This window comes from Vigna umbellata, chromosome 1 (genome assembly GCF_029865625.1).
Source record: "Vigna umbellata cultivar VRB3 chromosome 1, Vumbellata_1.0, whole genome shotgun sequence".
NCBI lineage: Eukaryota > Viridiplantae > Streptophyta > Magnoliopsida > Fabales > Fabaceae > Vigna > Vigna umbellata.
The window spans coordinates 43,288,161-43,300,494 of record NC_142165.1 but is presented as its reverse complement, the minus strand read 5'-3'; positions in this window follow the sequence as shown (position 1 = coordinate 43,300,494).

The window sequence follows — 12,334 nt, the reverse complement described above, 5'->3', positions numbered from 1 at the left end:
ACGTGAGGACGACAATGAAACTTTTACACCACGTGAGGATGACAATGAAACTTTTTAAAAAATGAGGATGAATTTGACACAATTCAATCAAACTGGGGACAAAGGAAGCAATTAAACCTTTTTTAAGCTATCATAATAGAACTTTGTTTATAGAAGAAAATCTATTTATTTACTTAATTGTTTTGGACCTATTTAAAAAAACCCCACATGTATATCTATAAAGAAAGGAAAACTAAGGAAAAATAGACGTATTTGTTTAAGATTACATTAAATATTCAATATTTATTTTTCATATGCTTTTTCAGAAGTGAACATGGAAATTTATAATAGACCATAAATATAAGCATCTTTGTTTTCAACTCAAAGTGGTATAAATACCCTCTAGTATTGAGAGTTGGATTTATTCTATTGTTAAATTTTAAAATATTTTTAAAATGTGTTTAGTGAAATCAACAAACTAATTACTAATTTATTTACCCAGTTTATAAATTACTTTAACCAACACAAAAATATATAATAAAGTACTCGAAGTAGATTATTTTAAAATTTATGTTACGAATTATTTTAACTAATTTATAGTTTGTAAGTTATTTACTTTTGTTTTATTACTATTTCTTTATATTTTAATATACTTTTTTATTATTTTGTATTATTATGTACTCTTAGTTTTATAAAAAAAATTAATTATTATGTTATATTTAATATTTATTGAATTACATGTTAATTTTTTTATGAAGTTCAAATTAAAAAATAAAGTCAACATTGCAAATTAAAGTAACTAAAGATATGAAAACTTACATAATAAAAATCATAAAAAAGAAATTTATTGAAACAGTAATCTAAATTAATAAATAAAAATAATAATTTAAGAAAATAAATAAAAATTTATATTTGATTAAAACACATTAGATTAACTAATTTAAATGAAAAAAATTATTCAAATAAAAAGAAAACATATACAAATCTTAAAATGTAAATAGAAACATTAAAATTTGTAATAAGATTTTAATTACTTCAAAGCATAAAATTACAATTATATAATAACATATTTCTATCTCAAAAACAGAAAGTTTATTTATATGTAATCAAACTTATATAAAACAAAACATTTTTAGACCAATAAATTAATTTATCATCTCATAACTTAGTTTAAGTAAACCATGAGATATCTTTAGTTTGTTGTTAGATGGACAGCCATCAAAACCGTATTAACTACTAACAAAGGCTTTTAAAATTTTAAACTCAACCTAAGCTACATTACTACATTTAATTGATTTCAATTATTAACTAACTAATTGTGATTATATTAAGGACGAAGAGAATAGTAAAAAATAGTGGCGACTTTTAAAATGTCATTATTTTATTATTTAAAATCCTTATATTATAAATATAAATTTTATTAACTGGATTTTATTTTATAAAAAATGATTGTATCTCTAAAACTTTTTACTAAAACATTTTATTTACATTTTCTTTAGATCTTTAACCTTATTCTTCGTATGTTTAAATATCAGAAATCGTATAAATCTTTACATAGAGTTCCACATATCCAATCGATTAAAATTCAAAATATAATAAGTTAATTTTTTTTCTTCATTTTGAGTTAGTATACTGATTTGAATTATATATAATTCTCTTATAATAATGCATGTAACTCAAAATAGCTTAAGATGAGTTTTTATTTGTTTGTAATTTATGAAAATGTATTATGATCTTTGATAGGATTTTCTTTATATAATTAGAACATTACGTTAAGACTAGAGTTTGTAAGAGGAATCTTTCTTAATTGATAAAAAAGATTAGTTTATATTTTAAAAATTTAACTTAAATTTTATAATGAAATTATAGATCTTATATACTTATGTTTATATACGTTTTTTTATTAAATATATAATGCTAATTTATTGGATTGTTAAAATATGTACTTAAGTAACATTTATTACCTTTTTCATCACTTAAAAGTATGTATATATATTTTATTATCTAAGTTATCTTGAAGGATCATAAGTGCAATAAAATAATGACAATATCGTACTATAATATATTCCCCCATTACCAACTAGTACAACTGCACAAAATTCTGTATCAGTGGCACATGAAAATATATAAAATTAATAATTTAATTTATTTTATTTTTGTGTTGCATTCAAATTGATGAAGTTGTAGTAAGAAAAGTTGGTCCACAGCCGCAGTTAAACATCACTAATGTGTCACTGTCACCTATTTGTTCAATCAATATAGACGGTGGATAAATAATTTTATTTTTTAAACCAGTGGTCAGAGACTGTGCATAAAAAAAAAAATATCTATTAAGAAAAATTAACTTTTGCATATATTGTGAAAATTGCTTTAATTTTTATACCTTGAGAAACACTTTTTTTAAATAAATAAATATAAGATTAATCAGGTCATTGTGTGACTTTCAATTTATTATTAAATAAATAAACATCTTATTCCATATATGAATTGTAAAATGTATGAGTATAGCTATTTTGTACAGCTAGTTGTTATTAAGTTGTAATTTTAGTGCCACCAAATTACAATATTCAGGGATCAATTAGCATGTTTTTGCCCATTTCCCTCTTTTTTAGTAAGAATCAAATTGATAGCATCTTACATCTTGTAGTTTTGTGAATGAGTAATTTTGATTGTATTAATTGCATATATAGTTTTCCAATGAATGCAAAATTAACAATTCCAATCCGTTAATAATATTCATTCCATTCAATTTAATTGATAACAAAATAATAAATGGTGTCTAAGAAAGTGATAACAGTGTCAATTATAAATTTGAATATTTTATTAAGTGTTTTTGTGTTATTTCGTTAATGTGACTTTAAAATAGTGATTTTAATATTTTAAAATATATTAAAAGAAATTAATATACTAAAATGAGTATATTTTAAATAGACCGTGACTAGTGCAAAAACAGCCTATAATGTCGTACGTTTAACGTCTAATTAGTGAATAGTCAACGTTAAAGTGATCGGTTACACTTTTGTAAATAAATGTAATTATTAGACGTCGTTTATAATTGTAATTCGACATAAAAGGATATAAAACGTCGGATGTCCCAGTGTTAAACATTAAATGGTTGGTGAATTTAATAAAAATTTGAGTGGGAGATTGAAAATTCATTCACTTTATCTTATCTCAGTGTGCGAGACCCTCTTCTCTTCTCAAACTTTTCTCGAACGAAGTTTGACGACCATGCACATTCTGCTTTCTCTTTAACGGGTGACGACACTTTATTCCGACGAACCCACCTATTGTTGAATTTGTTTGTTGTTTTTTTTGTTGAACTTGTTTGTTGTTGTTGTTTGATTGAACTTGTTTGTTGTTGGTTATTGTTATTTGTTGTTGATACTACACTACTCGTTTATAGTTGATGCTTTATAAAATACCAAAAACTCAAATTTGTTGTTTTTTTGCATTTTAGGTCTCGTAAAATTGTAAAAAAAGATCACAATTAATTAAAAAAACAAAAAAAATTATTAACGTCTAATATTAATTAAATTCGACGTCAATTTAATCTCCTGATATAACGTCGGTCTCGAATTCGACATGAAAAGCCTAAAATATTCCACGTTAGAAACTGGTTTTGTACTTATGAACACACGAAATGCAATAAAAAAATCTTAACCGTTCAGCTTCTTTTATCGGCTATGTTAATTGTTAAGATTCACGTCATAACAAACTTTAACATACGTCTTAATACTTTTTTAATAAGATAATTAATGATAGATCAAAATTAGTTAGTTTTAGTAAATTAAAAGTTATACATATAATTGAAAAAGTAAATAGTATTTATATTTCAAGTCCGTGAAATTTATACGAATCATTATTTATATAAGAAATTGTCTTTTTTAAAATTTGTGTTAAGTTAGGATTGTTTTTAAAAGACGTTTCAGAGAGTGAAAGGAGTAAAGTGTATTTAAATCATCTTATGTAAGAGTGTTGAATGATAAAATGGTACAGAAATAAAAAAGAAAATTAAAAGTGAAATTAAGTGTAAAAAAATATTTAATGAGAGGTCTGGAACACGTAGGTTATAGGTTTTGAAAGGAAAGTATAGTCGAAGGTTGCGTTTTGTGAATACTTTAGACGTTGGTAAAGGAATCTTGTGAAGAGCTAGGGTTAGGGAGATTTAGCATTTGACTACTTTTTTTTTCGGACATTCTCTATGCTTTAACCTTTGCCTTAATGCAAAATTAATTTGTAATTGAATCTCATTCCATAACAATAAAAACCACTCATTACAACCCAAGCATGTTCAACACCAACAATTAGTGCTCAACCTTCCTTCATTATCATTTTTCCAATTCAAAAGGGTAAAGTGACCAATGTCAAATTTTTTATGTAATAATTTTTTTAAAAAATAATAATGTTATAAATAAGTTGAACACTAATTACACTCATTTAATCAAAGGTTCATTAAAAAAGTTATTATAAATACAAAATACATTTAATTCATTCATTTTACACATTTATTATTATACCTAAATTATTTACCTTTCAAAGTTGAAACAACTTGATTAGGACAAAAGAGAGAAAGAGAACATTGGATAACATTAAAAAATTGGTATTGTACGTAAGATGATTGATGTACAAAAATACCAGTTTTCCAATCATAAGTAAGAGGGAGAATATATGTTTGTATGTTTTGTAACACATGTACACCAATTGGCTTCTAAACTATCACTTTCCAGAGTTCAGCACACAGACAAACTTTAAATACAATTTTTGTATTCACTTCTGATATTAATATTTACTGCTTTTGTTGAATTTGTGTCTTTCAAATATTGTTTTTTTTTTTCGTTCGTAATAAATAAAACTAGAAAATTTAAAATATATAAGTTCATCTTTGTAACAAATTAAACAGTGCTTCATTTAAATCGACAACATATTAATAATTAGATACTTTTTTTAAAAGAATTTTGACCTTTTTTGAATTTAAATTCATTTTAGTAACTGCGAATGAAAATATTATTTTGAAATTATCCATTTTTAAATTTTATCTATAATTTGTATACTAAAATGCTATTTATCCAAAATGATAATATGATGTACGTTAAGCTATATGAAAAATATTTTTCTACATTATATGTACTATTATATTTACTGTTCTTAACATATTTGGAGTGTTTTTGACGTGAAGTATGAGATTTTCCAGAGTTGAATTTTTATATTTTTTTAATTTCAATGAAAAAAAAAATCCACCTAAAAAATTCTATCCAAAATAGTATGTAATATCAAAATATTTATAATAATTAATTATCAAATTCTATTATATTTTTAAGATACTTCATAAAATCTTAAAAAATAATACATTTAGTTAAAACTATAAGTTATTGTATCATCATTATTCAACAACATCAAAAGTACCTGAGATTCATATATAACTTTGAGTTTTCATCTTTTAATTTACACAACTTAAAGTGTTGTGTTTTTATACTAAATTGTAAAACATATTTGGAAAAAACCTGCAAATAGAACATATTTAACTTGATAATTAAATGAACTATAAATTAAACGACTTACAATTCACAGAAACTTAAAATTTGAGTAGGATGTGGGTTGTGGTTTTGCAAGTGGGAGAGGGATCCAATTCCAACTATCCACTTTATTTATTTATCAAAAGTTCATGTTAACTACAAGCATAGTATATCCATCTATCACACATTTATTACAAATTTAACTTACATATATAACTTAAATAAAATAAGTATTGAATTATTAATTATATTTTAATTCAAACAATATATAAATATAATAAATAGTAAAATAAAGAATTATATTTTTTTAGTTAAATTTTTGTGTTTTTTTTTTTATTTCTATAATTTAAATTATTTATATGTTACAGTATTTCATTTTCAATATATATATATATAATTATACAATAACATTCACAATATTATTATATTCATATTTTTAACTTACTTAAAGGCTCAAAAGCTAATATCCAAATAAAAGATTTGGGGTTAAATATATTTTTAGTCCCTCAACTATCAAGCGAATTTGTTTTTAGTCCCTCTTTTAAAGTAAGTTACATTTTAGTTCTCTTCCTTAAGGAAATCTTAATTTTTGGTCCTCCAAAACTAACATCGTTAAAAATCAGCTGATGTGACTAACGTCTGTGCACGTGTGTTCACAGTTGTGCTTCCTATCTCTTGCCACGTTGGTATTTTTAATGCAAAGTGAGAATATTGGTTTATTAGGTTCATTGGTAAAGTTAAGTGTATTGTGAAGGGTAAAGAGCGAAGACGAGATCATCATTTTTTCGTTCTTCCATGGTAGATCATCTTGTTGAAACCTATAAGACCATAAAACTAGTTAAACTGTACCAACCCCTTGTCATTTTTCCACACCTTCACTGATAAAATCTAACCCAAAGCTAAAAATTAAACTCCTTTCATCCGCATTTCTCCAAGATGCTCCCAAATCGGAAAACCTAAAACCTCATTTCCCCCTAAGCCAAAAGTAGAAACAAATCTAACCCCATGAAACAATGCCGCCAGCCACAAGACCCCACCTTTGAATCTGGAACCTCCATGCAGGCTCCTCCAATCTGCGAGGCTCATAAAAGGGGGCAACCAAAACGTCGTAGATAAGAACAACGCGACCGACAGGACCAGTATGATGATGCATCTGGCGCCGACAAACGTCCGAATCCGAGAACAGTGGCACCGACACTCCGCATTCCTCGGAGGATCCTCGGACGGAGGCAGAGGTTGCCGTTCTTCTTCGCCCTTTCCCATTGCAGAAGAACCGGAAGAGAGTTACAACCCATTCGCATTGGGTACACCCATTGGAAAGCTAAGTTCGAAAATGCAATACACTTTCAAGCAATATACTTTAGAGCAATACATTTTCGCCCTTTCCCATCCAATACACTTTCAAGCAAACTTTACCAATCAACCTAATAAACCAATATTCTCACTTTGCATTAAAAAATACGAACGTGGCAAGAGATAGGAAGCAGAGCTGTGAACACACGTGCACAGACGTTAGCCACATCAGCTGGTTTTTAACGATATTAGTTTTGGAGGACCAAAAATTAAGGTTTCCTTAAGGAGGAGGACTAAAATGTACCTTACTTTGAAAGAGGGACTAAAAACAAATTCGCTTGATAGTTGAGGGACTAAAAACATATTTAACTCAAAGATTTATATGATATATATTAAGGTTTAAATTCTTAATTGTTACTTTGTTCAAAATTTTGCCATAGATTTTAATTGGTTTGAATTGGATTTTATTTTTTAAAATGTGATAAAATTTAAAACAATACTAATGACATTATTTCATGTATTACGTATTAGTTTGTGTTTTTTTAATTATTTTTTTTTATATTTTTATATTATCTTTTTAAAAAATTATCACATATCAAATGAGGATTCTGTCACATGACAAAGATAATATGACACTGTGATGAGTTACGGTTGACATAAATGTAATGTAAAATATCTTTATAACATTTATATAAAAATTAAATTTGATTTTAATTTGAGAAGAAATTAAATTGCTTCAGTTTAAACATTATTTGGACTAAAATAAAATAGAACTAAAGATACTAAATTGAGATTTTTCAGATACACTTATCCCAATATATTAATTATCCTTAACTAAGAAAAAGATAATATATAAGAGACATATAATTTTATACTTGATAAAAAAATCCATTTACAATAATAGAACTTATTAATAATATTATTTGTTATTCATAGGTTTAAAAAAACTATAAACACCACACAAAAAAATATAATCATCTTATAATACTCACTAATTTTTCTTTAATAACTTAAAAATCGAAGAATCTTTAAAAATGAACTTTTCTTTTATTATAATTGGAAACTCGATCACAAGGTACCAACCGGACCAACAATACCTGAAAAAAACTACTGGCTCACTCGGTCGAACTCGTTAATAACACACATCAAAGTTATTTGTCCTTATATATAAGAATGGGTAATTTAGAATTGTTTGTCATGTGAGGGTCAAAAAAATTAATGAAATTAATATAAAAGTGAAATTGTAATAAAGTGAGAATAAAAAGGGTAAAAAAATGATTTAAAGTTTTGTTGGTAGAATAGATGAAGTGAGCAATGTCCTTTTGAGATAGTATAGTATTAACGCAGACTTTGATGATGATGATGAAATTGACCAGCGCTGGATTCTCCACTGAAGCCAATTCAGAGGGTTCTGTTCTGTTCTCAGCTTAACTTTTCAGTTTTTCCAGTCTTACCCCAGACAAAAGTTCCATCGTCAATAACAGTGCCTTTTTTCTTGTCTGCCAGATCACATATATATATATTACTATAAAACTTTTCATCTCCACTATGTTCTTGCACTCCCACTGCGTTTTTCGTTTCATTGCTAATCAAAATATTCCAAAGGACATGGATCGATCACTGGAACCTTCCATGTACCAATCACGACACTTTTCTTGGACTAAACAAAGAGCCACTGGACAACTTTTCCAAGCATCCCTAGGAATAAAATTCCAATAGGTTTAGCCTAAGCGAACCAACACACCCTAATCATCTTCTTATAATCTATAGCATTGCAATGATAGGCTGTTCAAGTGGTGCTGGTCAAAAGTGGCTGTTCAGCATCATTTCGGTGCTTAACATTATAAATTTTTATTACCATTTTCTCTTCCTGCTCTGCCCATTAAGGGCATTGTCTCCCTCTATCTCCCATCACTTTCTTATCATAATAGGAAGCTACATAGTTTATCATTATTTAACTCTCTCAGATTGTGCAGATGCGGTCTTTCTTCAGTCTTTGTTCTTTTTAATGATGTCTTATACATTAGATGCTTTTTGTTTCCTTTGGTTCCTGTTTTTAACCTTTTTAATTTTGAACGATATGCAATATTAGGGTTTCCATGTAATCAATATCATGGCACCCTTTACAATGAGAAGCATCTCTTTTGCTCTGGCACTGTTACAATGAAATGCCATTCTTTTAGGAAGAGAATATATATATATGAAAGCAGAGCATGCATCTTCTCACTGTGTTGTTCCTCTTTTCTAATTTTCAATATAAAGTGGTACTGTGTCGGCATCTGTACATGTAAGAGTTATCTTCTATTCTTCACATACATGTCTATGTTGTCCATGTTTTTGAGTATTGCTGCTAAAATGGCAGCTCAACACATGTTACCTACTTTATGCCAGACTTTGATTGTATAATATAATTAATGCATTAATATTGGCACAATAATTCAGCCATTTTTTAGTTGGCAATCAATTTGTGCCTTTATGCTCTCATCAACAAAAGTATGCAACTCTTTATGCTTCTTTTAAATTCAAAACACAAGAAAAGGGACAAAGAGATCCCTTTATTATATCTTTCAATTCAATTAATTAGCAAATATCTGCTTCTTGCAAAAACTAAAACTGAATCTACCTTTTACTAAATATAATATATATATATATATATATATATATATATATATATATATATATATATATATATATACACACACACACACACACACAAAAGAAGCTAGAGGGAGTTATCTTTGCCTTACTATTACACTACTAGTATACTACTATTATCATCATCTTTTATATTTCTATATCATACAATAACATAGGTATTTCATCAGTGACCCTTTTTATAAATTAATATTTTACATGGTTGGATATAATTCAAATAAAAAACTGTTAACTAAACTAAAAAAATTTGTTATTAGTTGATGGACTTAATTGATGATACTGTGTTATTATTGATAAATCAATTTCACTACTTAATTAAGCATAAAAATTAGTCCTTGTAGCTAGGGCTATTTTTATTCTGACCTCCTCCCATGAAGAAAATTTTAATCTCAGAATCGTGCTTTCTTAAAGAGAGATTGTTTATGAACTTAAGCAGAACCTAAATGACATTTGTCTTCCACTCCACACTTGAGTTTGTTGTGTGCTAAATGATCATTTAGAGCAAGATTTGACAGCACCAAAGTCCCAAAACATAAAATAATCTTAATTAGTAACCTTTTATATTTGGAATTTGTTTGACTGATGTTTAATTGGAAGATTGAATTCCACTTTACAAAATTGGTAAATTGAATTAGTGAAACAACTATATATAATGATAATAAAATTTGAATGATCAAAGGGACGATTAAGTAATTTAAAATTTTAGTTATCTATGTATGGCCAAAATTTATAGTTTATGTTTCCGACTAAGAATTTAATTCCCAATTTTATAAATTTGTCCCATAGATGGGAATGTAATGTCTCAATATATTAACTATTTATATCATAAGAATATTTGTAATATCCTCAATGACTATAATATATAAAAATTATACAATATTATGTAAGATAAGGTTTATTAAACTAATCAGTAAACTGTAATTTCAATCATGATATAATATTACATAAGATAGAGTTCCAAAATGTCTATTTGGCTATATTCTCACTCGTAACAATCACACATCCAAGTAAAATAAGAAAAAGGAGAATTAAGATCAAAAGAAAGAAATTTTTTTAATTTGATTGGTCACAATTTATCCTTAACTCGTCATCATCACTGATATCCTCTTATACACAAAATAGATAATTTAAAAGAATTTTTTTAAAAGAGATAATGATATTTAAAAATAAATAATTAAGATTCTAAATTATATATTCTACACAATTTATAATTTCAACTTTTTATTATATTAAAAAACATCTTTCTCTCATATATATATATATATATATATATATATATATATATATATATATATATATATATATATATATATATATAATACTCGATAAATTAAATAGCCTTTTTATATAAAGATATTCACGGTAAAATAACTGATAAGTGACACACATATTTTTTTATTTATCTACTAGGTATTATTATTTTAACATCCACAAATTTTTATATAAATATATATTCACGGTAAAATAACTCCTACAAGTGAGTTGTCAACTGGTGTATTTTGTGTAAAAAAAAACATTTTCGTTATCTACTGGTGAAGAAGAGTCGCTTCTATATTTAAAAAGAAATAAAAACATGGTATTTACATAATAAATAATAAACTATGATATCTGTGATAAGGTTGGAGGATATAAGTGTTTTAAAAAGTGTAAATAAGAATGTACAAGAAAAGTAATAATAATAGTTACACGGGTAAAATAAGCTACAAAATGTAATTTTAAAATAATTTATTCTCTCTTTATATAATTATAGATAATATTTCTAGTGAGAAATGATTATAAGATATAAATAAAGATGGAGATATACTTACTTTAAATTAGGAATTTTAGAAATCGAACCGTTATTGATCATATTTAAAACTCTTGGATAAATTAAAAAGTTTTTATTCTGTTATCTTATAGCAAAAAATATTTAAATCTTGTAAATTAATTATACGATGAAATGAATTAATTGATAAATATCAATTAATTTTAAGTTATATCCAATTTTGTATATTTAATCCATTTAAAATGAGCTCTCAAAATAATGGTTAATAAAATTTAATATCTATAAGTATTGATATAGAAGAATAAATTAAGGGTGGATACTGAGTCAATTAATGAATGAAGTTTTACTACTAACTTTTTGTGATAATGGTGCCTTTTGAGAGAGAAAATTGCAAACCACAATGATTTTGCTAAAAAGTCATCTTTGGTAGAAAGTCACTTCTAACACGGGAGGTATTTGGGGTTTAGAGTGTACATTGATGGAGCCATAATATTGGACAAATTTATATAATTTTAAGAAATTAAAATTAATGTAATATATAAATTTAAAGAAAGGATCTACAGAAATTAATTCTACAAGAGAGATTATCTAAATCAAATTCGGTATAAACTATAATTTTAATTTATAAAAAAAATCATTTTTTCATATATTTTTCTTTTAAAATATTTGGAGAGAAGTTGGTGCAAACGTATGTACAAAGTAATTAATAAATTTTGATTTCCAAATAATAAATTAAGAGCTAGAGATGAGTGAGATGCTTAAGTATATATATAGATTTTCCCACTTTAATGTTTAAAAGAGGTTGTGCGAGAACTTAAAAAAAATGTGTAATAGTAGTGATCAATTATATAAAATGAATATAAGTTAATAAAAAATTATTTATAGTTAATTTTTTTATTATTAAAATATTATAATGTCGTCTTTTTAAAAAATTACTGTTACTTTTATATTGTGTTTGGAGGAAGCGATTTAAAATAATAATTCATTTATTTGGATATTTAAATTTTTTTTAAGTAAAATGACGAAATTAAAAAAATTGCAAAATTTTAAAAATTACTCCAAATAATAAAAATTTAAAATTTATTAAAAAAGAATAGAATTGAAACTCATTTAGATCAAATCATCT